Source organism: Camarhynchus parvulus, chromosome 1 (assembly GCF_901933205.1).
Source record: "Camarhynchus parvulus chromosome 1, STF_HiC, whole genome shotgun sequence".
Classification (NCBI taxonomy): domain Eukaryota; kingdom Metazoa; phylum Chordata; class Aves; order Passeriformes; family Thraupidae; genus Camarhynchus; species Camarhynchus parvulus.
The window spans coordinates 68,851,279-68,879,086 of record NC_044571.1 but is presented as its reverse complement, the minus strand read 5'-3'; the positions used below and the strand labels follow the sequence as shown (position 1 = coordinate 68,879,086).

General features: G+C 42.5%; 1 protein-coding gene across 3 annotated transcripts in view; it reads left to right on the top strand.

The window, feature by feature from the left end:
• MTUS2 (microtubule associated scaffold protein 2) overlaps positions 1-27,808 on the top strand; it is a 265,540-nt gene that overhangs the window by 172,436 nt on the left and 65,296 nt on the right. The gene's annotated exons all lie outside the window — the stretch shown is intronic.

The following is a 27,808-nucleotide window of genomic DNA, read 5'->3' as shown; positions in this document are numbered from 1 at the left end:
AACTGTTATGTGCCAATAAAGTCACCTTCCTCTCCAAGTCCATAATTTTAAGTCTCCACTTGAGTTATGAATTTCAGTTCCCAGACTCAGCTTTTGAAGATGTTTTTAAGACTTTTGTGGGTCCAGGGACTGAGAAGTCAGAGACTGAGTGACTTTTCTGTGAAAACAGATTTCCCACTGACAGCTGGGTATTTCTGTCCTCTGTCAGTTATCTGGAGCATCCTCCTTCTAGAGTAGAATGGATCATTTTTGGGAGGGTATCCAATGCATTGGATAGAAGGAAGCAAATCCAGGGCTGTAGGATGCCCAGACTGTTATGTTTCTGGTGTGAGAAGCAGTTACTGAAAGAATCTGCATCATGCTGATGGCACTGACAGATTTGAGGTTTAGGGGGTCTCTTACATGATGCTGCATTTTGACCTTCCAGGCATTTGTTTCTGATGTTAAGATTGACAAGTTAAGGAGGTTGCCTGATCACCAAGAAAGGCAGTAATAGGAAAAGTTAATCTATGACCATCCTAACTGTTTGTTGATTTCCCCCCTCCCTCCTTTCCAGGATATTTTGTGATGAATAGAAGCACATAACCATTGGGGTTTACATTTTGTATTCTGTTAAGTATGTACACTGTCCAAGCTCCCAAACACAAGTCCTTGTTGAGGGTAGGAGCAGTTCTCTTCAGAAAATTTAGATAGGTGAGGTGCAAGTTGCCAGTGTCCTCACGGCACGTCAGGGTTGATACAACCGTGACTGGTTTGGTGTATTTGCAAAGCCTGTTGGATGTGTGGAGGTTGGACTGCTGCTCTGTGGTGGCTGAAAATGTTTAAACATCTGATGTTGTAGTAAAACTGACCCAGATGCAAAACCATAAGCACAGCTGGATTTGAAAGGAGCAGAAAGTGAGTATGGAACAGCTGCCTCACATACAGTATTTGTAAATGACAACGTAAGAAAGTCTGAGAAGGAGCTGGGAAACAGTCTTATTTCTTAAGTCCCACCCCTTTTGGTCTCCTTTTTAAAAAGCTGTGTTTGTTTTTTAACCTGTCCTTATAGTTCAGTCCTTTTTTCTTTTTTTTTCTTAATCTTGGGGACAACTTCATTGTCCATGAGAGCTATTTTGTCTGTGTGTCCCTTTGTTAAGTGAAAACCAGAAGTGAAGTGGATAAAGTTGAGATCAACGTAGATGTCACTTCAGATTACGACTTTCAGCTCTGCCGGTAAGGTTGCACAAAGAATAAAAAGAAAGTTAAAAGTGTTTGAAGATGGAATTGAGGGACCTGTTTTGGCAGGGTCACATTAAAGGATAAATGCTGAAGAAAGACAGTGTCCTGAATTTCAGCATTTTCTCATCTGCTGTGATATGGGGCCAGACCTTCCACTGGTGCTGTCCCGTCAAAGACTACAGTGGCTCTTCAGTGATTTATCCCACAGGTGTCTGCCCACCCCCTTAAGTGCAGCTCACCTTCTGGTCTCTCAGAAAGAAGCATTTCCATTGTGTTTTTTTGGAAGACGTTTGCTTGCTTTCCCCAGCTGTGGTACCACAGGTCCTGCTTCTGTGTGGATGTTTTCCAAAAACAGTGGTCTACTAGCCAAAATTTCTCCTAACAATGATTAATTTAAACCTAGAGGTTATAACTGAAAAATAAGACATTATATTTCTTAAAGTATCAATTGATGGTCTTTCAATAGGCCTGTGGTAGGCCATTTGAGGACTTACACACACCAAAATTGGGAAAGATTTATTATTGAGAAAAACCTCTGACTGAAATGAGCCAACCCTGCCTATAAAGCATGCCCTGAAATTTAAATACATGTCAGCAGCAATACTAAATATCGCTGGTGGCATTAATGTTAGAGTAAGCAGACCTAGTACGTGTAAAACTAATATCCTTTTTGCTATGGTGGGCTAACAGCCTTTGTCTATTATTATTTTCAGTTGAGGGAATTTTGATATGATGAATTGCCTATTACTTGATAAGACACTTTGGATGCAATTTAAATTCAGCGTCAGTTCCACTTCAGTAATAGGCCATATTCTCACCATTCTTTAAATTTACCTACTCAGTCCTACAGATATACTATAAATTATGGCAGGAACAATAAAAATCCAGAAGCTAATGACACCCTGGACTATTGCTGCTGGCTGAAGCTGTGTTACTGGCCACAGCTTGCATGGTATATATGGGAGGAACTAACAGCAGTCATAGTGCCAAAAATTCTTTATTAAAAAAGAAATAAGTATTTTTAAAGCCATTTGTTTTACTCTGTAAATTGCTCCCTTTTGCATTATACTCAGATTATTGTACCTCACTGAAACTCTGTTTTTGTGTAGATGCACTGTTCACTATCCATTATTTTAACAAATATATTCAAAAGTCTACAAGGCTCATGTGGTTCATATGGGTCCAGTCCAGTCCATGAACTTCTGTTTAATTTTTCTTTCCACCTCTGAGATGGCTTTGATAACTTTTTCTGAAACATGTAAATTTAAATAAATTTTTTGACATTTTCCACAGTTTACCAAAGGAGTTAAAATCATTCTCCTCGGAGAGTGACCATGGAGAAAATCATGGTGTAGATATATGTTAATGTTTTCTAAGACTGTAAAGAGTGGTTGTATTTTGTTGGTAGTAATGCATGGGCAAGGGAATGAATTGGTTAAACAAGGGCTGTGTTGTGGTCAGGTGAAAGAGTTATTTATTCTCAGTATAGCCTAAGACAGAAAAAGATGAGACTAGGCACTAGTACAAGTTTCTTTTATGATTGTGTACTTGATTAGTCATAGAGCGGCTGAAGAAGTGCTGCTGCATGGGATGAGTGTCCTCAGGGATTTCTGTGTTATAACTGCAGTGGGTAGCCCAAGAGGAGGAATAACTTCAGATAAAAGCTGCAATGCCAGGAAAAAGAATGCTCTGTGTTTTGGAACATTTAAATTCTGTGTTTTTCTAATGCAGCTGTAGATTGTGTTATACCTGTGGCTGCAGAGGTTTCCTGAAGAAAGCAAGGGCTGAAAGCAAGGGAGGCTGCTGCCAGGTTTCACTGCAAGCTACAAACAGGAATAACCTGATCCTGGGGCCAGCAGCACCCATCAGCCTTGGAGCAGCACTGCCTTTGAAGGAAAGCCCTAGGAGGATGTGAAGATTAAGCATTTAACCTCACAGCTGGGAGGTTTTATTTGCCATCTGGCTGCACGATTTGGGCAGTATTCGGTTTGTCCTAAGGCAGGAAAACTCTGGAGAAAGAGCCACCCTGAGGTATTGCAGCAGCAAGAGAGTTTTGTTGCCCCAAGGGCCAGGACCTGCTATAGGGAGAGACAGACAGTGGAAGCAGACCAGGCTTGGCACAAAGACGGAGAGGACCCTTTTTGAACCTGGCTGGGGGAAGCAGGAGGGACAAGAAGCTCCTTTTGCCCTGCTCAGCATTGCTTGTGCCCTCTCCCTAGCCTAGTGGTGCCACTCTGGTGGCTCTCTATTGTCCCCAGCACGCTGCTTCCACAGACAAGCTTTGCACGGCATGTGCCTTGAGCACAGATGCTGTTGGAAAGGAGCCTGCTGGAAGGTGGAGTTTTAGCTTTGAGGTGTAAGTATCTGACAGCTTGGAGTCAACTCTGTCATCAAAGCAGTGACTTTTAACCTGTTCTAGACTAATTGAACAGCAAACACACTTTCTAAGCCTTTAGACTACTTCCCCCAGCAGAAGATGAGTCGTTGTCATATGATTTTAGGACTAGAGTGCAGTCAAATTTTTGATGTTATGCCCTTAAGAGGAATACACCTTGCTCTGGGACTGCACACCTTCCCTGTGCTCAGTGAACAGCAGGTGCCTGATTTGATGAAGTATTGTGACTTGAGCCTCATGTAATTCCAAAGACTTGGCTCACAGATAAATATACTTATTTGGCTGTGTATTCTTTAGTGTCTCTTTATAAGAGTCTCTTTCACAGACAGACCATCTTCCTAATAACACCCATGCTTTAATCACCAACACGTATAACAGGCACACTGAGGAGCACAGTGCTGGTGTGAACCAAGTGCAATGTCTGAAGGTTTAACCACTTCATGGAGGAGCATTATTCCACTGCGAAGGTCAATCCAACCTATTAACATATTGACAAGTGCAGGGCAGCAATCTTGCTTTGACAGAATCCACAGCAAACTAGGGATTTGTTTGTGGCTCCCTCCTGGCACTGCTCTCCACACTTACCCATGCACTGACTCCACTGGCAAAGGAATCACAGCCAAGCCCCTCAGAGGGGCCAGGAGAAGCGCACTAGTAGTGCCATGGGCAGCAGCAGTGGGACAGGCAGGGGGAAGAGACAGGAAAATGCAGCAAGTCCAGCTTGAGCAGCCAGAAGCCTGCTACCCTGCATAGGAGGTGTAGATTTTTCCATGGCCACCCTCCCTGTTCCCTACAAGCAGCTGTGGAGCTCAGGCACCCCTGTGAGAAGCTGCACAGGTTTGCAGCCCCAGAGCAGCCTGTGTGTCAGTGCAGCAGTACTGGTGCTCTCGGGTCACCACGGCACCAGGCATTGCGGTGAGACCTTGGCTGCCCTCCTTACCCCAGCACCTGCTGCTTCAGCAAGACATGCCAGGTGTTGGAAAAAGTGGCTGCATTTAAGCCTGCAACCTTGCACTTTAGCCCCAGGGGTCAGGAGACAGCATGGGATTTGAGGGGTGTTTGTCTAAGCAGCTGCTGCACCATTTTTTGCAGGAATGTGTTGCATTCACCGGTTCATGTGCACATACAACCCCACAGGCTACTGGGCTGTGAGGGAACTGTGGGGCTGAGCTGGTATCAGGTTACACTGCCAGATGGTGGCTGAGATGAGATTATATCCTAAGACTCTTTTGGAAATCTTGCTCTTACTTGTATTTGCTATGAGCTTTCCAGCCTCCTTGAAAAATAAATGGATGCTAGTTTGATGTTCCCCTCCTGCTGTTTGAAGGATGCTGAGGTGCTGCGGCAGGCAATGAACGGGTGCTGAGTTCAGAAGGGCTGGCAAAAGCCCCCAAGAAGATTTGCTTCCTTTGTTTCTCTGTTGTCACAACATTAGCTTTTGTCAGAAACCTGCTTGTTCCAAGGTTTTAGGTTGCTAAATATTGATGATGTCTACACAGACATCTATGGTGTTCAAGCGTCTGAGCTCCTGACTCCCTGCTCTGCAAGGATTGGCACTGCTTTGAACCTTGCACACAATGTAAGAAATCAAACAAGAGTGGAAGAGTCATGGCAACAAGTCACTAGACACAAAGGAGGTCGGATCAAAGAGAATGTCTCATCTACTTGCCTGCCTATGACCTCACATAAACACATCGCTCTCAGATCCTGGCTGCAGAGACATGTAAATTATTCAAACCAACAAACAAGTTAGATACTGTACATGCCAGAAGAGGAAGACAGCTAACAACAAAAGTCTGAGAATTGTTTGGGGCAATGGAAGAAAGGGAAGGCAGTAAAATATTTGGTAAAGATAAAACAGATATCTAGCTAAGTGAATATATGCAAATAAAAAACACATGTAACTGCGTCCATAAGGACCCAAATGCTGTGCCAGGGTGAATCCCTGTTTCTGCAGAAGTTGGTGTTGAACTTTCTAGCACAGGATTTAATCTCCCAGCCTTTCACAGGTGTAATTGTTGCTACATTTGGAAAGGAGGATGAGGGAGTTAAGTGCTTATGCGTCGGCAGATTGTGGCAAGTGTGAGGCATATCCCCCTGAGTGTGAAGAGGAAACAAAGTTGTACCACTAGGCCAATAGGATTGTGAGGAAATGTAGGAGGAGGTGACACTATAGGTACGGGAAGGCATTCATAGGATCAAAGGGAGTTCCAATAATTGATTAATTAACTGATGAAGCCCCAATTAACCCCACTCTGCATTAGGCCCACGAGACACAAGGGTTTAGCCCGTTGCCTGCAGCAGTCAAGCAGTCAGCAAGGATTGCCCCATGCACCCTGCCAGCCCCCACTGCCTTCAGCACACATCACTGTGTGCTTGCTTTCCAGGCACGTACCCAAATCTCCTCTCTCTGAAGTGTTAAAGGTGTCAGTACAGCTTAATTGGCCGTGGATGGTGGCCTGAAGTGGCACAACAGTCCTGCCACAGGGGACTGATCAGTCCCCCAGGTCTGAGTGATAATTAGATGTGAGGATTTCCCTTGAGATACAATTGGAAAAGCCCCTGGGAACTAGAGGCAGGTTGCAACCCCTTGCCATGGCTGCAGGCATTTGATGGCACCATGGTGTTTCCTGCTCTCCAGTTATGGCAAGCAGTCCTCCAGCTGAATGAAGAAATGTGGGTGCCTGCCTCACATATTGGGGCTCAGTGTTGAGGTGCCTGGCTGGCATATCTCTAACATGGCTGGGATCAAGTTAGATGGGCCAGAGGTCCATGCAGATCTTAAACATTTTGCTCAGCAAATTAGGTTTAGGAAACATGGTACCTTAAAGGCCACAGAACTGAACTGCAAAGCAGCATCTCCTGTTCATTTTTCTTCTCTTTGTCATTCTGTCATCTTTAGATTTTAAAACTGGCTGACGTGGGCTTCTATTGCTCGTCTTGCTGGACTTTCTGAGTTTTGAGTGGAGTTGTCAGTCTCAGCCTTCATCAGAGACATTTTAAGGTCTTATTTTTGTGTGCAAATTTGGTCTCTACTTTCTTCAATTCTAGTTCACAAAAGCATATGATGGCAATTTTTTCAGAACAATTGATTTCTGATTGCATGAAAAGTGAAAATCAATCATTTACCCCAACTAACCCTTTAAATCAAATTGGGTTTCCTAATATAGTAGTCCTTCTCAGATCATGGTTTGCATATTGTCTGCTTTAAACAGTGCTTCTTGGATGGTCCTTATTTTAAAATAATCTACATTCCACTTGCAGTTTTTTAACGTGAAGCCTTTTTTTTCTGAAAATAGAGAGGTTAATGATTTTTTGGTTAAATTTAAAATGTACGGCCTAAGATTCATGCTAGCAAGAATACCATCATTAATATTATCACTTTGCAGAGAATGCTTCCCTTTTGGAAACTTTCTTGTGTTTACTAAATGACCCCATTTATTAAATGAACCTTTGTTTTTTTCTTTTCACAAAATGTGTGCCTTTCGCTGTAAGTTTCGTAAGATTTGCTTAGGTTCCTATGCCTCAGAAAATGTTATACAATTCCTGAGATCAGCATCCAGTGACCTGAAATATTCTGTGTCACATATATACTGTGTCACATCCTCACTGCCACATTAGCTACTTGCACAGCACATTCTGTGCAATGTAAGCATAAGCCTATGCCCTCAAACAAACACAAGGGGTCATACCAGATGTCCTGGAGCTTCCAGCAATTTATATTTTTAATATCATATTCTTAGTCAGTGCTTAATCATGAGTACATAGATCTTAGATGACCTTGAATTACTTCCATTAAAAAATAATCCATAGCTTATTAGGGTGTGTCCACCTCAATGACATAGGAAGCAAACAAGTTAATTGTTGGCTCAGGGTTCTGTGTGTGGCTAACAGTATCTTTGTTCATGGTTAATTCCATAGTTCTTTTTATGTATTTAATGGTTTGGGGTTTTTTCTCATTTGCATTAGTTCTCCACGCAGAGAGAGAAGGCAGTTACCATTTCTGCAGGTAGAGAGGGCACCTAAAATAGCAGAGAGGACAGGAGGAATACCTGTGGCCACATATATTCCGTTTGGCCTGGCTTCCTATGGAAATGTGCCTCAGGCAATCATGTGTGTTGGAGGTTCTTGCAGTTTCTTAGAACTCTGATTTTGACAGGGGGTTAAGAACTTTTAAATCCCTGCAAATATCCTGAAAGTAAACATCTGTGTAGAGGGAGAGCTACCCTGTAAGTGTTTGGACAGAGAGAAAGGGAAAAGTATGAGCTCACACACTGTTAGGCACTAGAGGATCTGCGTGGGACAGGGCTCTTAATAAATATCCCAGCTGGGAGAAAATGCTGCACTTTATCACTGCAGAAATAGAGATGCAGAAAAAGAACAGTTATCCTTTCCTTTGCTCACAAATTAGCATCTGTTGTAACTATAACCACAGTTGTGATAGCTTTACTTTCACCTTACATATAGAAGCTTTCTTCTGGAAAACTACAAGCTTCATTTTTTATTAATACTTATTTTATGCATTTCTCAGTTTGGGAGCAGAAAATACATATTCATTGAGACTGCTAGAAGAGGGAAAATTGCTTATTTTATCTTTCAAAGATAAAATCCCCTCAGTCAATCAGATGATTGCAAATGCATGCTTTTTTGTTTATTTTTTAATCCCATAACATCCAATTAATTTAGTTTAATATCTTTCATCTAATCATACAATGTATCTTCCTCATGGGTGGAAAGTAATTTGTGCTTTACCAAAACATGAAAATATGTGGCCAGTCATTTCATTCTGCCCTTCTTTGTCCTAAAGAACATCTGGGGCTGTTGGCCAGCAACTATATTCCTCCCAGTTGAGATAGCAGTCAAACTGGTCAGTCACAAGAGGCCTGTTCTGTACATTGTGCCTTACTTTCATAGTTTTGGATTCATAGCTTCTTTCATAGCTTCATTTTGCTTATTAAATATTTATAGTTAAGAGAACAGACTTTTTAAAAGAAATTGCTTGCTGTGATTTCACATAATGGCTTCATGCTTTAAGAGAATTAATCCATGAGATATCTTAGATTTAGGGAAAATTGTCTCCTCGGGGTAAAGCTCAACTCTTGCGAATTGCATTTGATAACATCAGGGACTTAGAAGTCTTGATAAAACTTCTGCTTCAGAAGCTTTCTGACATGGAACAAGCAGACCTTGTTTTGTCAGACAGAATAAGTGATTAAAGGTTTTTTATTTTTACAGAGAGTAAATTCCTGTAAATTTCTTACATCAAGTTATGATATGCTGATATCCTCTGAAGATGTGACATTTTCTCTGAATCTATAGTACACGTGTATGAATAAAAGTTAGGAAATCTACAATGCTAAGCTTGTCAAAAATTATTCAGAATAGGTGGGTTCTCTATGTACTGTGACACAACAATTGTCCTAATTGTTCTTACCTTGAAATGCACCTATTACAGTTGCATTATTATAGTTGCATACAAACCCAGATGGAGCATCAGCCTGACCCACTGCAACAGATCCTATAATCTCTTGGAAATGTACTAATTTGAGGGTCCAGTCTCGGGTTACAATCCAGCAGAGCAGTAAGGCAACACTTAATTCTCCAATTAACAATTAACTTATTCAGGCATTTATATCTAAGTATGTGCTGAAGACCTAAGTATGTCCTGAGCTGGGGGAGAGCCTTCTGATGGTAGATGGTACTTAGTGTTAGTCAGCTCAGCTTCAAATAGTTGTATCAGCAGCACATATTAATTCTGTTTTATTGGCACTTGGCTGCCTTCGATTTTCTTTGTTGCTTAGCAAAACAATTATAATATTTCATGCATTGCTGCATCAAACGGTGTTTTACAGATGAACAGAGAATCATGTTTTGTCATCTCTGCATTAATAGCATCATTATAATTGTTTTTATTATTATTGTCCATTGTATTATTTTGCAAATGAGATATTAAAAGCCCAAGCAGATTAGGTTTGAGATTCATCTATCCTAATTAGATATCTCAAAGTTAGACTGCCTCAGTCTGCAGTATTCACCATAGGCTTCTTTTCTAATCAGCAAAGAGGAGCAGGCAGCTCTTGAAAATTACTCAGGTCTTCCTAGAAGAGAGGTTTTGCAGATGTCTTCTCTTCTCTGCTGACCATGAAGAGATGTGTAGTGACTCATTAAAATTCAGGTAGTCAATTTTTTAGGGAAACATTTTTGCTGAGTTCATTGTGGTCACAAAAGTGTCAGTGGGAAATGTGAAAACTGAATTCAAGTTTGGCTTTCTTCTGATCTATGCTTTGGTCCCCCGCTGGTTCCTGGGTTTCAGGATATTTCATTTCATGACCCTGACTAGGTAACTTTTTGCTAATTCAGATTGGATATGAATGTCCAATGCCACAAAAGGCCACGAAGTGTTATGAGGTATCAGTGAGTGGCACTTTTCTGTTGGCAGATTTAGAGATACCTGAACATAGATAATGTTGGGGAATCTTCAGCTGTTTGGTGCACATCTGCTCCAGATGACTAGTTGGATTTATCAGTATCAAATATTTGTGAATTTTGTGATCCTTACTAAAATCTTGATTCTGCAAAGTCGTATGAGATGAAGCTTGATGCTCTGGTGCTTTGTTTTGCCCTTGTTTCTCCTTGTTAAACTTCATTTTTCTGGTATATAGAACCAGGAAGCAATCTTCTACTGCCTCCCTCATCCCCAGGGAAGGAGATGGTGGAGTTGCCAAAATGGGTTTTCCTCTGTGGCAAAGTGATGGTGAAAAGCTGAATTTGGCATTAGGGGTTTCTCCTACTGGACTGGGAGACAACCACTGTCCCCCAAAGCCCCTTTATATCACTACTTTCAATGTTTAAAAGTGGATCCTCGTAGTTTGAGTCATATTTACAGCTAGTCAGTTATGCCTTAGTATGGAGTCCCATCATGACATTACCAAAGTCTTGGATGTGTCTCCTGACTCTTGGCTTTTCTCTGGGCAGATTTTTTATTTCAGCACTTTTTCATTAGTCCAGGAAAAGCTGAAGATGGGGAAATCAGTGGAGATAACCTCTTTTGTCTCCTATTCTTCTTCTCTCTCCTGTTTCCAGGATCACAGGGAAATGCTCCCTTTAGATGTAATATGATGTTAAAAGCAAAGGAGGTCTTTGTGCATTTTCATGGAATCACAAAATCATCAAGGCTGGAAGACACCTTGAATATCATCTAGTCCAACCATCAGCACAGCACAATCACCCCTAAAACATATTCCCAAGTGCCACATCAAATGCTTCTTGAGCACTCTCAGAGATGGTGACTCCATCAGCCTTCTGAATAACTTATTCCAATGCCCAGCTACTCTTTCAGTGTAACATTTTTTCCAATACCTAATCTGAACCTCCCCTGGCACAATTTAAGATCATTTCCTCTCATCCTTTCACTTGAGACATGTCAGAAATTGCTGATCCCACCTCACTACATCCTCCTTTCAGGTAGTTATGAATTTTGCTCAGATCCTCCTGAGATGTGGGACAGGTGAAGGGAAATGTCACCTGGCAACTAACCTGTGCAGGGACAAGGGCAGCACTGAAGCAGTTACAGATGTGTAAGGCAAGAAAAGTCCAGCATCCCCATCACAGCCTCCCTCCAAACTCTGCTGCCCTTCCCACAAACTACATTACAGGTCACATTTGTATTTATGGTGTCGCTACACACGTTGTTGTTCTAGTCTGAGGCTTTGATGATTGTGCAGCAGAGGAAAGAACCATGTAGCTTTTTGACAGTACTGATTTCCAAAAACAAAAGCCAGTCACTGACCCATGGCAACATGCTTTTTCCTTCACTGCAGTGTGCTGCACTGGGCCATGGTCTCAGTTCCTGCCAGGACCATTTCATGCTGGAATACAGAGAAGCTCTGAGTAAATGAGCAAAGCTGCAACTGTGTCGTGGTTGAACCCTAGTCAGAAACAAAGCCCCACACATCTGCTCACTCACTCCCACCAGCAGGATGGGGGAGAGAAACAGAAGGGTAGAAGTGAGAAAACACATGGGTTGACATAAAGACAGTTTAATAGGGAAAGAAAAAAACATGCATTCAAGCAAAGGAAAAAAACCCAAGGAATTAATTCACTGTTTTCCCATGGGCCAGCAGGTGTTCAGCCATCCCCAGGAGAGCAGGGCCCCATCACATGTAATGGTGACTTGGGAAGTTAATCTCTCCAATCTCTCCCTCTTCCTCCTTCAGAGGCTTTCTATTCTGAGCATGATGTCATGTGGTCTTGCATATCCCCTTGGTCCATCGGGGTCACCTGTCCTGGCTGTGTCCCCTCCCAGCTCCTTGTGCACCCCCAGCACACTCAGGGGCAGGACAATGCAAACAGAAAAAGCCTCAATGCTGTGCAAGCACTGCTCAGCAACAACTGAAGCATCCCTGTGTTATCAACACCATTTCCTGCACAAATCCGAAACACAGCCGAGGAAAATTAACTTTACCCCAGCCAAAACCAGCGCAGTCAGGCTGATTATTTCCTGAATTGCTGGATCAGAAAGATTGAACAGATTAATATGTTTTGACTTATTTCCAGAGAAATTATTTTCTTTTAACCCTATTGTTCATATCTGGCAGCTGATATCAGTTCAGTGAATGACTCCTGTTCTCTTTGCAGAATTCATGAATTCAGTGTACCTTGTACCTAAAGAACCATTTTCAACATATTTGTAGAACACTCCCACTCCATCAAATGCTGATTTCAATTTCACTGGAAACAGTTCATCCTCTAGCATTTTTGCGATGTTTATTATTTTCTTATTCCATTATCTAGGGTAAGCAGACAGAAGAATTTTCATTGGGAATATTTTCCCAATGATATGAATAATTAATTTGACGGAATTACAAATGCACAGGCAGAAGAAAGTAGTAAAGCCAGGATTTGAGTACCCAGCAGGAAAACAAGTAGCCCTTTGTTTGTTCCTGCGCCTCAGGTAAGCTAAGATGTCAATCCTAGCCCTGTGCTTGGCGCGGCGCGTGGGAAGCGGCGCTCCCGTGGGATGCGCGGCGGGTTTGGCTCGGGCTGCGCTGTCAGGACCGGCGCTGCCCTCCCGTGGCCGCGGCCGCCAATCGCTCCCGGGGCTCCCCGGCACTGCCTGGGCACCCGCGCTTCGCAAATGCTCGCTGTGCCTAGGAAAGGGAAAATCGATGAGAAAATGTATTCAAAAGGAATACCAGGCTGAGCCATTCAACTGCCTTTACAAATTTTTTTGTTTTTGTTGTTCCCACGAGGCAAAGGCTTGCAATAAAACTCCCGGTGTTAATTCTCGACGAGCATCGATGTGTGTGAGTCAAAAAGGAACTCAGGATCTCAAGAAATACATATCTCTGCAACTGAGCTCTGTGTATCCAGATGATTTGTGTGGTTTTGCTTAGGCTGGTTGGTTCCCAGGCCATTTGCAATGCAAAGATCTGTTTTTCTTCTCCCTGACTGAAGTCTGTATGTAACAGGGCTCAGTGAGGAAAGCAGATTACTCATCCCATATACTCAAGCGCCCCTCCACAGCACACAAGAGACACATTCCTCTTTACACCAAGAGAGCTGAAGAAGAGAAAGGATAGAAGAAAGTCAGGGGAGACCACCCATCCTCTCTCTATCCAAAGCCTTTCCTGGTCATTAAGGCTTGGTCTTTATATTGGACTTGTTCCAACTGTCTGGGAGGCAAGCATCTTTCTCAGAAAAGAAAGAGTACATGGGGATCAAAATATAAGTAGGGGCTGACCATGTAAATCAAATACTTCTGCATGATGTGTGAACTGACTGTACATTTTGGCAGAGATCTTAGGAAATGCCTAGATGCTATTTAGCTGCTCCTTTGGGATATTCCTCAATGATCTCTTTTCCAAAGGGGGCTTTTCACTTTCTGAGGAACCAGCACCAGCACGTGCTCCACAGTGATGCATTTGTGCTGACTTCAGTGTCAGGAGGACACATTCCCAGCTAAAGGTTGGGAAGTAGGAAGGTGGGTAGGCCGCAGGGCCAGGGGAGGGTGAGCTCTGGGGCCAGGCAGCAGTGAGCACGGTGGCAGGCAGAGCAGCACCGTGCTCCTCATGCAGCTGAGCTGCCTGCAGGGGCTTCTGCACATGCCAGCCTGTCTCCATTTTCAGCATATCCTGTTGAACACAATTGCCTGTGTTTGCCTCATCATCAGAGGCATGCCAGTTGCACACTGAAACAGCAAGATGTTCAGAAATACAAAAATGTGGGCACAGAGCAAAAAAGGGAGGGATAAAAGTGCAGCGCTGCTGTGGTGAGTGCTGAAAGATTCCATGGGCACAAGGAAAGACTGGACAAGCCTGTAGAACTGAAAGCCCTCTGTGGCTCTGCACACAGAAAGAACTTTTGAGGCTGCAAAAGAGGAGGAGAGAAAGTTCACTCTCTTTTGCTCTGTTTCTGTATTCTTTCTTTTTTCTCAGTCTCTGCTGCTGATCACCAGTGAAGACAGAAAACTGGGTTAACCGGGTGTGTTGTCTGCCAATAGGGCTCATGTTTTGTTCTCGAGTGACCTCCCCAAAGCCAGGGCTTGATGTTCTAAAGAGATTCAATTATCTGTTGTTGCTCTGCACCCATTCTGCGGGGGGGAAAAAGAAGCACAACCAGTTTCAGCCTCATTTTGCTGAGGGCTGTACAAACTCAAGAGCTCTCACAGTTTGGCTTTGTTTCTTGCTGAGGTGTTTGCTACCTTTGAGTGCTCCTATTTAAAACTATGACATAGATACACCTACACAGTTTTCAAAGAATTGTTGTTGTCACAGTTGTTGCTAGATATCAGATATCTTGGTAATTGTGACTCTTTTCTGTCTCTGTTTCATGCTGTGCCTCTAAATTGTTCAGAGGCAACCTGAATTATTTCCAAGCCCTGCTAGGGAGGCCCCATTCTAGGTACATAAAAGAGCTTACATAGACTGTTGTATTTGCAAAACCACTTGAAGTGTAAGCAGTCTATATGTTTACGTAAAGGGAAGCAATAAATAAAGACAACTTTCATCTTGAAGGTTAGCAGTTGTCAGATGTTGAGTTTGTATTAAATATAGTCTGGTAGTACTTATTAATGTAATTAATAGGTGACACACTGTCTTATCTGCTCTGGGTGGTGAGAAGGACAGTGACTGTGGACCAGGGAGTCTCTGCTTGTGTTGCTGCTTGGCTGAGGCATGGCCATGTTGGACCCCACAGAAACCAGCTTGTGGCTGCAGCCCTTGCCAGGTGACAGGGGTCCTTTTGGGGTTATCTACCCCTGTGCAGCTCAGAAACCCCATGTGCTGTAGGTGCCCACCTACAGCCATCCTGGCTGCAGGCAGCTGGGCTATTGGCTTGCTGCACTGCAAACCCAGTGGTGATTTCCCAATACCAAGGGACCCAGCTGGTCTCTGTTCACTTGGAACTTTGGAAAGGCCCAGGAAGGAGAACCTGTCAACAGATCTTCCTCATCCCTTATTGGACTTTCTTCTGCTTCTGTGGAGCAAATGGAAAACATAACCCTGTACGAGTTCCTTGTATGCAAATGTGTGTTTGTTTATGTGTAATGTGGGATGCTGGGTGGTCCCAGTTTAGTGAAGGGAGCCCCTAGGGAGCCCAGGCCTTGAGGCTCAAGTAATCCCACTGAGAGACTTGTATTTACCTTCTGAAAGACAGTCAGCCTTTCAGAAGTGATTGTTCCACCACATAAAGAGTCTTAAAAAACTTTGGCAGATACAATGGAGGTTGACTTTGGGTCATAATCACATTGAAGGCAATCATAAGGCTTTAAATTAATAAGACTTGTATTAAGCATAGCCCGAAAGCACTCTCACTTCACTAATCCACTCAGAGTCATAGCTTTTGAAGGAATCATGTAGCATTTAAGTTAATAATGTATTTCTTAAAAACAGTTCTTTTAGTAGCAAATGTATGACAGCTGAACTGATTGTCAAGCCTTCTAATTTAGGACTGTATTCCTGCTTAAATTGGAGTGTCTGTATAGCATTAGAGAGGCTTCCCACAGCTTACCAGTTGGAAAGCCCAGATCCATGCTTCCTTTCCAGTATCAATGCAGTCATTTTGACAGATACAAGGAAGGGTTTTTCCTCCTTCCCTTGGGTCCCAAAAGCCGTCCTTGTTGTTCCAGGTAATGTTTAACTTTTAAATGTGGTCACAGTGTCTCGAAAGTTTGGGGATTCTCTCTCAATTTAGATTTTTTTATGATTTTCCAAGTAAACAAAATCTATGTAAATCAGTGGGATTAGTCCTGTAATTCTCCATCTCTCCTGCATTTTGAACTCCTCTGAGGGAAGGAGCCATTCCAGATTCTACAGATTTCGTAGAATCAGAAGCTTGCTAAAGATCAAAGGTCCAAATTAGTGCTTTCCATTAAGAAAATTCCTATCTTGTGGTCTCGGTGGTGCAGAGACTTTCTGGCCTTCTGGAATAAAACCTGCCTGAATAGCAGTTAGAGGTCTTGGCAGGGCAGTGAGGGTTCTCTGTGTCATTTATGAGACATTTTCAGAAGAGAAACACTGAAACTGCAAACACAGGGAGGATCCACAGGCAGGGGCTCATATGTTGTAGCTGATGGGGAGCTGGGAGTGCTGTTCTGGGAATAACTGGCACTTGGGTGGGCTGGCATCATCAGTGCAGTGGAGATGTATAAAGCACAAAAATTCAAAGGAGACCAGATTACATTAGTCCTCCTATTCACAGAGCAGATTTTTGAAAAAACAAGTGGATGGGCAGAAGCTGGCGATGACTCTGGCATTGTTAAATAGGGATGGGCTTCCAGATTGCCCAAAGCTCAAAGTTTTTCAATTTGTTGTAACTCCCTGCACTCTGCTAACAAGCACAAGAAGGTGAAACACTGTTGAGGAACCACCAGCACCACCCCCAGTTTATCCAATTTAGAGGTTTTTTGGCAAAATATGTTGCATTTCCAAACTCACAGGAGCCCTTTTTTAAACTTCTTTCTTTCCCTAAATTTTAGAGAATACAAAGAGGATAAGAATGCTGTCTGGTGTGTAGCAGTTAAAATTTCATTATGGATTTAAAGAAAATCACAGCCCTTCCAGAGAAACCAGAGATATCTGATGTGTTGATTAATCTCAAAAAGTCCTTATTGTTTTTCAGGTTTTTCATTGTCTTTTCACTGTATAAACAAGAAAACAAAATGAAAACAAACTCCAAAGGAATTCATGAAACTGTGCCATGTAAAACCAGAAGAAGAATTTGTTACTACTCATAAAAGATGAAGCTGTTTGCTTTTTTCCGAGCTACTGAGAAGCCACTGACTGTTTTTGAGGCTGGGATTCTGGTGGAGTGGATCTTAATTTCTAATAATGGCTATCCTTCACTAGGAGATGTATGGTCTGTAATATAAGATATTATCTCCATGTGTGTCTTGTGGGGCTAGTAGTGTTTCTTGCTCTCAGACAATAATTTTTGTCCACCAGGACCCCCAAATCTTTCTCCTTAGGGCTGTTCTCCATAAGTTCTTGCCCTATTTTCTAATTTTGATGTAGTAAAGAATAATATCCTTTCTGCAAAGTGCCTCATCTGTATCTTCCACTCCCTCCTTCATCTGTGAGACTTTGGAAATTTGGAAGGAGACAGATGGGCTTGGTGCATTGTCTTGTTTCCCAGACCCTAAGAAGTTTACAAGTAATATACATGCAGTTTTAACCAAAATTGGCCTTTCTGCAGAACAGTAAAACTCTTCTATCTCCTCCAAGAGCCTTCTTCTTTGTCTTCAGTATCAGTGCTCTAAAGCTCTACCACCACCCCATGTCTAAATGTCAGGGACTAGGACTCAGGTGTCCTGAGATAAGTGTTCATGTTTAACTGAGAGGAGGAGGAGCTTTTTGAGCATTCCTTAGAGCAAAGGCACCTTTTACGTCCATGTCATCACGTTAGTGTGGCATGATATCACGGCTCATGCCATTTCAGAAAAACCCAGGATATTTCTTGAAAAGGAAGATCTTGGAGATGGTCTCAGGCTACATATAAGTGCTGAAGAAGGAGGTAAAAAAAATAGAATCATAGTGTAATTATTTCATTATTGATATTAGTGTAATTCTTTTACACTAATACCAACTGAGATTTTTACATAACCACTTGCCTTCAGGATTCAGGAATATAAGAGAAGCACCAAGGGCCCTGTGAGGTCCTGTCAGATTCTGCTGTGATAGAGGAGAAGGAAACTCTGCAGAACCAGCAAAACAACTCAAAGGAAGATCTACTACTTAGACTCTCCTGAGGCCTCTGCCATTTTTTAGCAGGTTTAAGAGCTATCCAACTCCTCCTGCAGAGTACAGGGCTTTGGAGGCCTTTCCCTAAAACTGAAGTACTATGGAAATCACTTGAATTACAATCTTCCAGTAGACAACACTTTGGTTTAATATTTCTTCACTTGTACTATATATGCAAAGTTAATTAAATATGCTTGATATACAAAAGGATATTATTTGTGTTGGTATAAAATGCTGTACCTTATGTCTCTTTAAAATAATTTTCATTCATTCACATCTATACCCACTCACCACATACACAAACCTGTTCCTGATCCTGTTGATAATTCCAGTTGTCTTGAAAAAATACTTGGATTTAAAATGGTACAAAACAGGAAATTGTCTTTACTCAATAACCCTTATATTACACGTATGATTAAAAATCTTTCATCTAAGTAGTCCCTTACAAGTCTTAAATACAGAACGATTCATATGGATCTGAAGTTAATAGGGTATTTCTCATTAATCCTGCGGTTCCATTTCCACATGCCAGATATGGGCAAGTGAATTTATCTTCAAAGGTCCTGTTTAAGAAAAAGACCAGTGGCGAGGGTACAGGTAATTATTTCTCTTCATAACATCAGGACCTTGCTTTTCAAAAGCAGTGGATTTGGAGGCATGATCTTGTCCAATAAAGGAGTGTTGTTAGGTGTCCCAGCCAGGCCAGGACCAATCCACACAGTACTATATTGTGCCAAAATGGATGTTGCAGTCATGGATCCAGCCTGGCAGCAACTTGCACACTGATGCAGAAGACCAGGAAGAGATTCATTACTTTTTTATAACTTGTTTAATTTCAATGATACCATGATGACATGGGAAAACATGGCACCTGCCCACAAAAGCCACTCAGAGAAGGCTCCCTGGTGCCAGAGCATGTGGCAAGATCACTGGGGTGCTGCAGTCAGACAGGGAATTTCGTGCCTGGCTGCCCAGGCTCTGTTTGCCCTCTGAAGAGTAGATTTGCTGAGTAATAAGACTGGTATCTTTCACATTCACAAACTCAGTAAGAAATACATATCTAGAGCATAAATGGTATTATAATACCATAATTTATATTTAAACTGTCAGACCAAATAGTGGTGTATAGTCCTTACTTTAATCCTGGAACTGGAATTTGGGGGTCTTTGTTGATTATTCCCTTTTCATAGAATTACAGAATAGGCTGTGTTGGAAGGAAAGCTGTAGATCATCTGGTCCAACATTCTGTAGAAATGGGAGCCTAGATGGGATTACCTAGCATCCTGTCCAGTCACATCTTAAAAAACTTTAGTGATGGGGACTCTTACCACATCGCTGGGGAGGTTGTGCTAGGCACTGATTTATCTTAGTGTAAAAAATTTGCTCCTTTGGTTGAGATGAAACCTCTCCCAGTGCAGCTTGGACCTTCTTGTTGCTTCCATGTGGTTCTTTGTGAAGTGAGAGCCTCTGTCCTGTTGTAGGAGCCTTTCAAGTACTGGAATACTGTGATTGGGTCCCCCCTGAGCCTTCCCTTCCAAAGCAGATAAGAGCTAACTCCTTCAGTCTCTCCTCACAGGGCAGATTCTAGAGCCCTTGATCATTTTCATGGACCTCCTGTGAAACTTCTCCATTTATTCCATTTTGGTTTTGATCTAGGGGACCAGAGCTGGAGACTCTGGAGTATTCAATGGCTCACTTTCTCTTTTATAGAAAATGCAGCTCCATGTCCTCTTCTTCCCTTTACATCATTCTGAGTTTGTAGCTATCCACTGTGGTTTCCTAGTCCTGAGAATTTTCCCACCAAGTTTCTGTAATTCCTATCCCATCATAAACCTCAGAGTGGTCACAAAATTCCAGTTCCTCCTGTTTGTTGCACAGACCGTGTGTGTACTTGCCTTTGGAAAGACTCGGGGAGCAATCCACAGTACTCTGGTAGGTGCTCTGGCTGTGCCTGTGGAAATCAATTGTGCATGCTCCAGTGAAATGGTCTGACATTTTATTTCTTATCAGTAGCATTTATTGTAATGAAGAGAAGCCACTCAGTTTGATTCTGCTACTGCCAGTCAGATACATTCAAGTATGAAGTTGAAAAAAACCTGTAAAAGGATCAAATTAACAAAAGTTTTAATACTTTACCAACTAGAAGAGTTAAATTACTTATTCTATAAAGTCACTGCCATTTTTAAAGAACCTACCTAATGTGTATAACCTCTGTGGTTTTCAACAGAATTTTAATATTATATATTTTAAAGAGCTTTCATTTTGTGAAAGAAATTCAATTAAATATCTAATCTCTGCAAAATATTATGGGTCAACTAGTTTAGGTTATTCCAGTTCATAGAAATATAATCATAGATAAAACACTTTGTAAAACTTATTTAGCTGGATTACTAGGTCACAGCATTTAGTATTGCGAGTTTTAAGATTAGGATGTTGTAAAATAATTGAATTTTGCCCAAAATCATCTACTAAAGGCACTGGTTTTAGTAAACATGAGATAAGAAAAAATTTTAACAGGCACATCATTAAAAAAAAATCTGTTTATTCTCCATGGATAATGCCATTTATAATAGAAGCCTGTTTTGCTTGTGTTTCTCTCTCCTGGTGGTTTTGAATTGCAGTTTTATACCCAGGCTCCACATAACTGACAACATTTATTCGAAAAAACACCTTAGTTGGATTGATCAGGTTAAGATGTTTTTTGAGGAAGACATTTCATCAGCAGAATTCTACAAGTCAAACTTCTTTTTGGAGTCTTAAAATATAGAATGGAGCCAGTGCATGTGTAAAAAAGAAATCTTTCCACTGAAAAATGTTTCCTGACTGTTGAAATTCTGGACTACACAAATAATTTTTCCCAGATTTATATTTTGCTATAGATTTGGGTTTTTTTCCTCTATGACATTCAAAATAGCTACAAAACACAGATCTGGACAGGAGTCAGCCCAGAGCAGCACTGTACGTGTTGTGCATTGCTTACACAGGAGGTTGTGAAAATTAACTGGGAAAAGCAGGTTCACTTGTTTTTTCTTGAACAGCATGTTGTCCAAGAGGATGAACATGATGTGAGCACAGCAAATGGCTGCTCTGAACAGCTTAGAAAACTCCCTGCCTGTTTCCAAAGCACAGATTTGGTGCCAATCACCTCCTTTTTCCTCCAACCAAAGAGCTGTTCAGCATTCATGGGAGGTTCTGCTCAGCTGCTTGCATCCTTCATACTCTGAAATGGAGACATCTGTGGGCTTGAAACTCCTTCAGGGCTGAGATGGTGATTAAGAATGAGCACAGTGAGTTAAATTTGAATGTGAAATGAAATAGGAGTTAAGTTCCTAAGCAGCTTTGAGGATCTGTGCCTGAGCTCATAAAATGCAATTAATTAGTGACTAACTGGGGACTCTCTAAGGCTTTTCCATCCTTGAGGTTTCAGTATGACATCTCCCCTCCTCAGCCTGTGTCACATGCTCTGAAACCATCATTATGCCACGTAAGGAGTCAGACACCTGTTCCAGCTCTTTGATCTAGCGGAATTCCGTGTAAACCACAGCACACATGTTGTTGTGGGTTTGGCAGGGAAGGAGCAGGACTGAATGCTACCTTCAGTCCTTAAGCACTGACAATTGTTAGAGCGTGGCTTAACCTCTTCTAGTCTGCTGAGCTGTGCCAAACAGCATGGATTGCTAAAGCTGGTGGAAATTCATTATCGCTGTTGGAATGTCATTAACACTTTTCTAAGGATTATATATACCTTTAAGTGTCAAAATACTCCAAGCCAGTGTTCAAGCAAATTAAAAGCAGCAATTCTGGGGAAGAGGCATTTATTGATGACAAAATGCTATGAGGGCCAACAGATGTCACTCCTTAGAATAAGGCATGTGGCTCTAATTTGGCACTTCTTGCCATCAGGAGGAACCTCTTGCAGAGCAGATGTCACTTCTAATTCTGTCTTTCATGGGTGCCTGTGCCCCAGAGGGTTTGGTATGCCAGTTCAGAAGCAGGCTCAGTGCCATGAAAGCAGATGGTCATGAGCACAAGTCATACTACAAAACTGGTGCTTCTAGAAGTGTGGGTGCTGAGACCGAAGGACTACCCAGGAACATCAAAATCTTCCTGTGCAGGAAAATTCACCCTAAGTAGGCTGATCATGCCATTAGTGCTTTAATGGTAGTAAAAAATGGATGTTATCTGCATCTTCTTTCTGGTTATTTTAATGTTTAGCCATCCCCTGGTGATCCCAGGGGTCATTCTGGCAGCTGAGGGCATTGAACCATATATATGTCTGTGGCAAAAATGCCATCAGTGCTTGGTGTTACTTTGAGAGCTCTACAGTGCCTGGGAATTTTGTGGTGTAGAGGACTATGCTGCTGGGCAGTGAGGAGGAGAAGTGGCCCCTGGACCTGCATTCATCCGTCTCCTGTGTAAGGCAGTGCATGACTGTGTCAGACAAGACCTGAAGTAAATCTGTGCTCCTGTTTTTCTTCACATGCTTTTTGCTGGGCATAGAGAGTAGTCTTTTGCCTAAAACATTCAGCCTAAGTCAAAATTTTCAGTAATTACAGAGTAAGATCAGATTACTCTGATCTGACCTGTTAGAAATTTTAATCCATATGTCTAGGAGAAGCTTACCGCTGGTATGTTTTTCTCTTCTCAGTTAGAGAAGCAAACATTTCCCCAGTATGTAATTCTACTGTGTCAGCTCCTCCAAGTACCACAAGAGACACTCCAGTGGAGTATTCCTGACGTGGGATGTGTCTTGTCACTGTGATCAGAGCCATACCCTGAATTAGGAAGGTTTGCAGGGAAGATTTGGTCATGAATGACCTTTGATGGCTCAGCTCCAAGTAATGCCAGGAGATTCCTCTTTCAGAAGGTAGATAGACAGTGATGTCTGAGACCCCTTTTAAAATGTCTGTGCAGCTCAGGTATCTTTGGCACAATTATAAAAAACTCATATTATCTCTTCTGACAAATACTGCAATTGATCAGAAAAATACTATGCTGTCTTCACTCCATGTCCCACAGGGGTTTTTAGCCAGCCAATGGAAAAGCTCTCAGTTAGCCAAGCAGCTGTAGAATCTGCCGGAGGCAGGCAAAGCTACCATGAACATACAGACTTTATTACATAATAAAATGCTCACCTTTCCTGACAGAGATGTAACATCTCACCAGAACCCAAACAAAATGGGTTATGTGACTCCAAAGTCTGGCATAGTCAGCGAGTTGTCTGCAATTCCCAGTAACACATACAGAGATTTTACTTTGTGGTGAAATTTTCACCTTGCCCAATGAGGCTTGTAACACTTCAGGAGGGAGCAGCACATGGCTCCACTCAAGTAAGAAATTCACATAGCCAGATCCTAAAATATATATTTTATTTGGTAATGTGAAATGAATTAGGTAGCATTGGTACAAAGAGGTGTATCAACAAAAGGTGTATTTCTGCTATCTATTATATATGAAGGGCACTGAAGATATGTTTGTGCCCCAGAAATTAATCTGGATTTCAAAAACTCAGTGTCATCAAATCAGGAAATCATGTAAAGGAAGGAGCTTCAACTCCACTTGGTAGAGGCAAAACATCTCTACTTTTCTTAAACCCACTTTGATGTAAGTGAGACTAAGCTGAATGACCTCCTTTGCCAGTGACATGGAGCATACATGGCCCAGCTCAGTGGATGCTCCTTGGCTGCAGCTCCAGCTGTGCTGGTGAGAAAGGGAAACCTGGAAGCCAGGCTAAGCCCAGTCTCCTGATCCCTCACCCTATCCTTCACACTGTGGCCATGGTTTTGTCTGCTCTAATCCTCTCAGGAAAAGCTGCTGTGGTCAGCCTGTGTAGTGTGAGGATGACACAGCCTACAATATTTGGCCAGCTTTTGCTTAGCAGTGTAAACACAGTCTGATGGACCAAGCCTCAAATAAAGGCCATGTGTACAAGGGCATCCTGCTGGAAGTAGGGTTACCAGGGCTGCCCTGGCAGCTGAGCTGCCACCTGAGTGAGGAAAGCACAGCCTGAAGAGGCGATGCTTCCCTCTGCCCTGCCAAAACCAGCACCTCTCTTTTGCTTGCCTGGATCAGCTGCAAGTGCAGGATACAGCCCTTGCAGAAGCAGTCAGGGCAGGTGGAGGTGATGGAAGAGCCTGCCAGTGCAGCTGCACAGAGCTGCTTTTGCAGCTCTTCTGGTGGTGGTCAACCTTGCAGGGTTCACACCCTTCAGGTGCCCAACAGCTTTCTGCACAGCCAGGTCCAGGGGCCCCAAACCATCTGACAGCAGGGGACACAGGAGAAAGGTGCTTGGCTCTAGGACTGGAGGGCATGGCGAGAGGGATGGACATGCAGCAATATTTTACAGGTGTGTTAATGTACAAAAGCCATGGCTGGTCACAGTTGTCATCAATCATCAATGATTAATTGGCACAAAGGGCACAAAACTCCCTCCCTACCAATGAGAGGGCTGCCTCAGAGGTAATCATTGGCAGTGCAGAGACCTAAAGCTATCTAAAGCTGTGCTGACAGGAGCTGCAGATTTGGCTCATTATTTTGGTGGAAATTATTAACTGAATTCAAAAATCGAGTTTTATTTTTGAATGTAAAGACTTCTGGAAAATCCGCTTTTATAAAGTCATATAATCAGGCACAACATAAGTATTTTACAGGGAATTATTGCTCAAACATCTTTGTCTGAGCCAAAAAAAAAAAACCAATATCAAGAAAGACTTCGAGCTAAGTAAGTTAGGCTTAAGCATTGTGTGGACATAAATTCTTAAGCATCTTCTTTTCTAGATGGAAAATAAACCTGTCATGAGCTGGTGCCTGATCTCTTGCATATTTGGCCTGAGGAAATACCAGGCACTGTCTCTCTGCAAAGGCAAAAAAAAACCCAGTTAGCCAGCTAGTAATCTTATGTACCATCAAAACATTTTAATAACATGGTTAGCCCTCAGGGCTAATGATCACACTGTACCTCTTGGTCCATAGCTTTGTTTCAGCTTGAGCTACAGAGCTGAATGTTCAATTGTGTCTCTTGAAAATGACACTGTGAAAACTCATATTGAAATATGCCATGCTGGACTTCAAAACAGCAACCCTTAAAGTAATGAAATAAAAATCTCGTTTGACAGGTTACATATCTGGTAATCATTATATAAAATTTACTTACCACTTCACAAGTGACAATCAGGAGTAAAGAATGGGCATTAACTGAAGGATGGGTAAATATCCCAAGTTAGTGAAAAGTGTGTCTTGCAGGTTTTGGTTTTAAGCATCTCCTGATTATTTTCAGCAGTTTAGGTACTTTTCTTATCAGATCATTCCCCATGGCAGTGACTTTAAATTTCACATTATGCTTGTACTTTTGCTTGAAAACTGGGTCACAGAAGTGCAGCCTAGTAAAACCCAGAGGAATAATACATCCCAGTGTTTTGCAGGTGAAAAAAAGTCATTCCAGCCTCATTCTTCATCAGGTTTTTCTGCTCACTCTCTGTCTCTGCTGTTTCCTTGCTGTGTGAATTTGGAAAGTGGCTCCAATCCTTTTTTAAAACTTCTTCAGTTCTCTGACTGGGAAGTGATTTAGAATTGCTAAGAGGGATCACTGGTGTAACAACTAGGCATAACTTCATCGTCATTAACTTGGCATCAAGGAGTGTCCAAGGATCTTTATGCTGGAAAGGCCTTCCTATAACCCTGGGTAAATGTTTGTCCTTCAGTGAACATGCACAATCCAGCACGTTCCCAATGTCTTGAGTGTGATTACAGCTGTGGCAGGAGCCATCAGCTCCAAGCCTCCTGCCAGCACAGGGAATGCTTGACCTGCTGTGAAGAGCTGGAAACTCACTCCATGTCTCAGGGTGTCATAGGCTGCAGGTAGCAGCCCACAGGACAGGGAGCTGCACTCATGCTGTAACATTCCTCTGCAGTTTGTTTGTCAGCAACACACAGACCCGTGGGCATTGTCAAACAAGCTGCTTTTCTAGAGAGGATGCAAATTCTCCAGCAAAAGGAGACTTTATTGCCCTTGACTTCAGACAGGGAAATCTGTAGCTGTGGGGCTCCAGCACACAGCCTGTCCTGTCATTGTCTCCTCTCAGATCAAGACCTGCCACACAACATGGCCTAATTAATTTCTCATCAAATGCAGAATTCTCCCCATTCACGTTCCTGCTAGTTTTACAGTTATATGTATTATCATATGGTATTTCTATCCTTTTTTATGAAATTTGTAAATAATTTCAGAAGAGGAACACCTACAAGAGGCACAAACTCGTAGTGACACGTACAAAAGAGTCTTCCTTTTCTGAGGGTGAGGAGCCCCTGAAATGAGCTGCAGTCAGATGGTAAAAAGAGTGGTGACAGATCCTGAGAAACAGTGGTTCAAAGACATCTAGGAGCCAGTGGGATTTTGGTCATGGTTTTCTTCAAACATGCAGCCTACAATATGTTCCCAGACCTAATTTCTCCATGTCTACTGGCAAACAAGTGTAGGGGAAGAGTGGCTGCAGCTGGGACTTTCCAAAGTAACTGCAAGTCTTCAAAGGAATGTTCTTCTTTTCAATATATATTTTTCTCAGAAGCAGAAGAGTAGGATTCCTTGGGGCTCATAGTGAGGAGATGATAAAAGAGAGGCTGAAGGCCTTCAGCCCCAGCAGATTGTTAATAGCCTGTTAAACACTCTACTGCAAAGTCAGCAGTGCTGCTCCTCATAGAGCATAGAATCTGCAAAAAATGCAGGGCCTTTTATGTAGCAGCCCCCAAACAACTCACCAGGTGCTTCAAAGGCAAGCAGAGTCTCCCCTGGTTTGGACAGAATGCCAGAGTAGGAGGGAAGAGTTACAATACAGCAAAGGATGTGGTCACCTGGAAACTGTTCACCCACTGCACATCTGTTGTTTTTGTACAGGCTTTTACTGGAAAATAAGATGTGGTATCATGGAAGGGCAGATGCAACTGATTCACCTGCTGCAGATAATAGTGGGAGGCATTATTTCATGAGGGACTAACAGATGGACCATCTGATGAATAATCTTTCTGATTTTCCTATAAGTTGATTCCTTGAAGTAAATGAAAAACTTTATCTTCCTCCTAGATCATGAGAAATATGTATTCTCCTAGGTCCTTAATTTAATTCTTCTTTGAGTCCTGTTTGAGCTCTGGAATCTATGTGTAGCAAGGTGAAACTCTCCTACCTCTGCTCCTGGGGAACCAGAGGCTGCCTTAGTGACATCCATGGAAGCAGCAAACATTTGCTTTTTGGGGCATATTATACACCCGTGTGTTGTATCCCACTGTCTCTTTCCAGTCTCCATCTATGAGTGAAGAGCAAAGTGAGAGACAATGTCTCTTAAGAGAAACACTGACCTTATCTCAGCAAGTCCTGGCTGTCCTGATGTTGCTGTTGTGCCTTAGCTGGCTGCCCGGCACCCACCCTGCTGCTGTCTCGCTGTCTCGCCTCCTGTGCAGGACAGGAAAGAAAATAAGGTGAATAAGGCCACAGGTAGAGATGAAGACATGGAGATCACTTAGCAACTGCTGTCACAGGCAGAAAATAATTGACTTGGAAAAGATTATTTAATGTGTTAACAATTCAAATAGAGTTGAAAGGTGTGAAACAAAGCAAAAAACTAAATTAGCTTTCCCCCACCACTTCTTTACAGTCTCAGCTTCACTTCTCCCTTCCCAGTCCTCTACCTCCTCCATCCCATATCCCCACTGAGCAGCACAGTGAGAGGAGAATGGGGGTTGCAGTCAGTCCATTACAGTTCCTCTCTGCCATTTCTTTCATCTCACACTTCTTCCTGCTCCTGCATGGGTCTTTACCCAGGGCTGCTGTCCCTCAGGATAAACCTGCTCTGGCATGGTTCTCATGTCCAGGCCCACAGCTTCTTCCAGGGCCCTGCTCCTGTGAGGGCTCTCCATGGATGCAGCTTCCTTTGGGCCATGTCCACCTGTGCCAGTGTGGATTGTG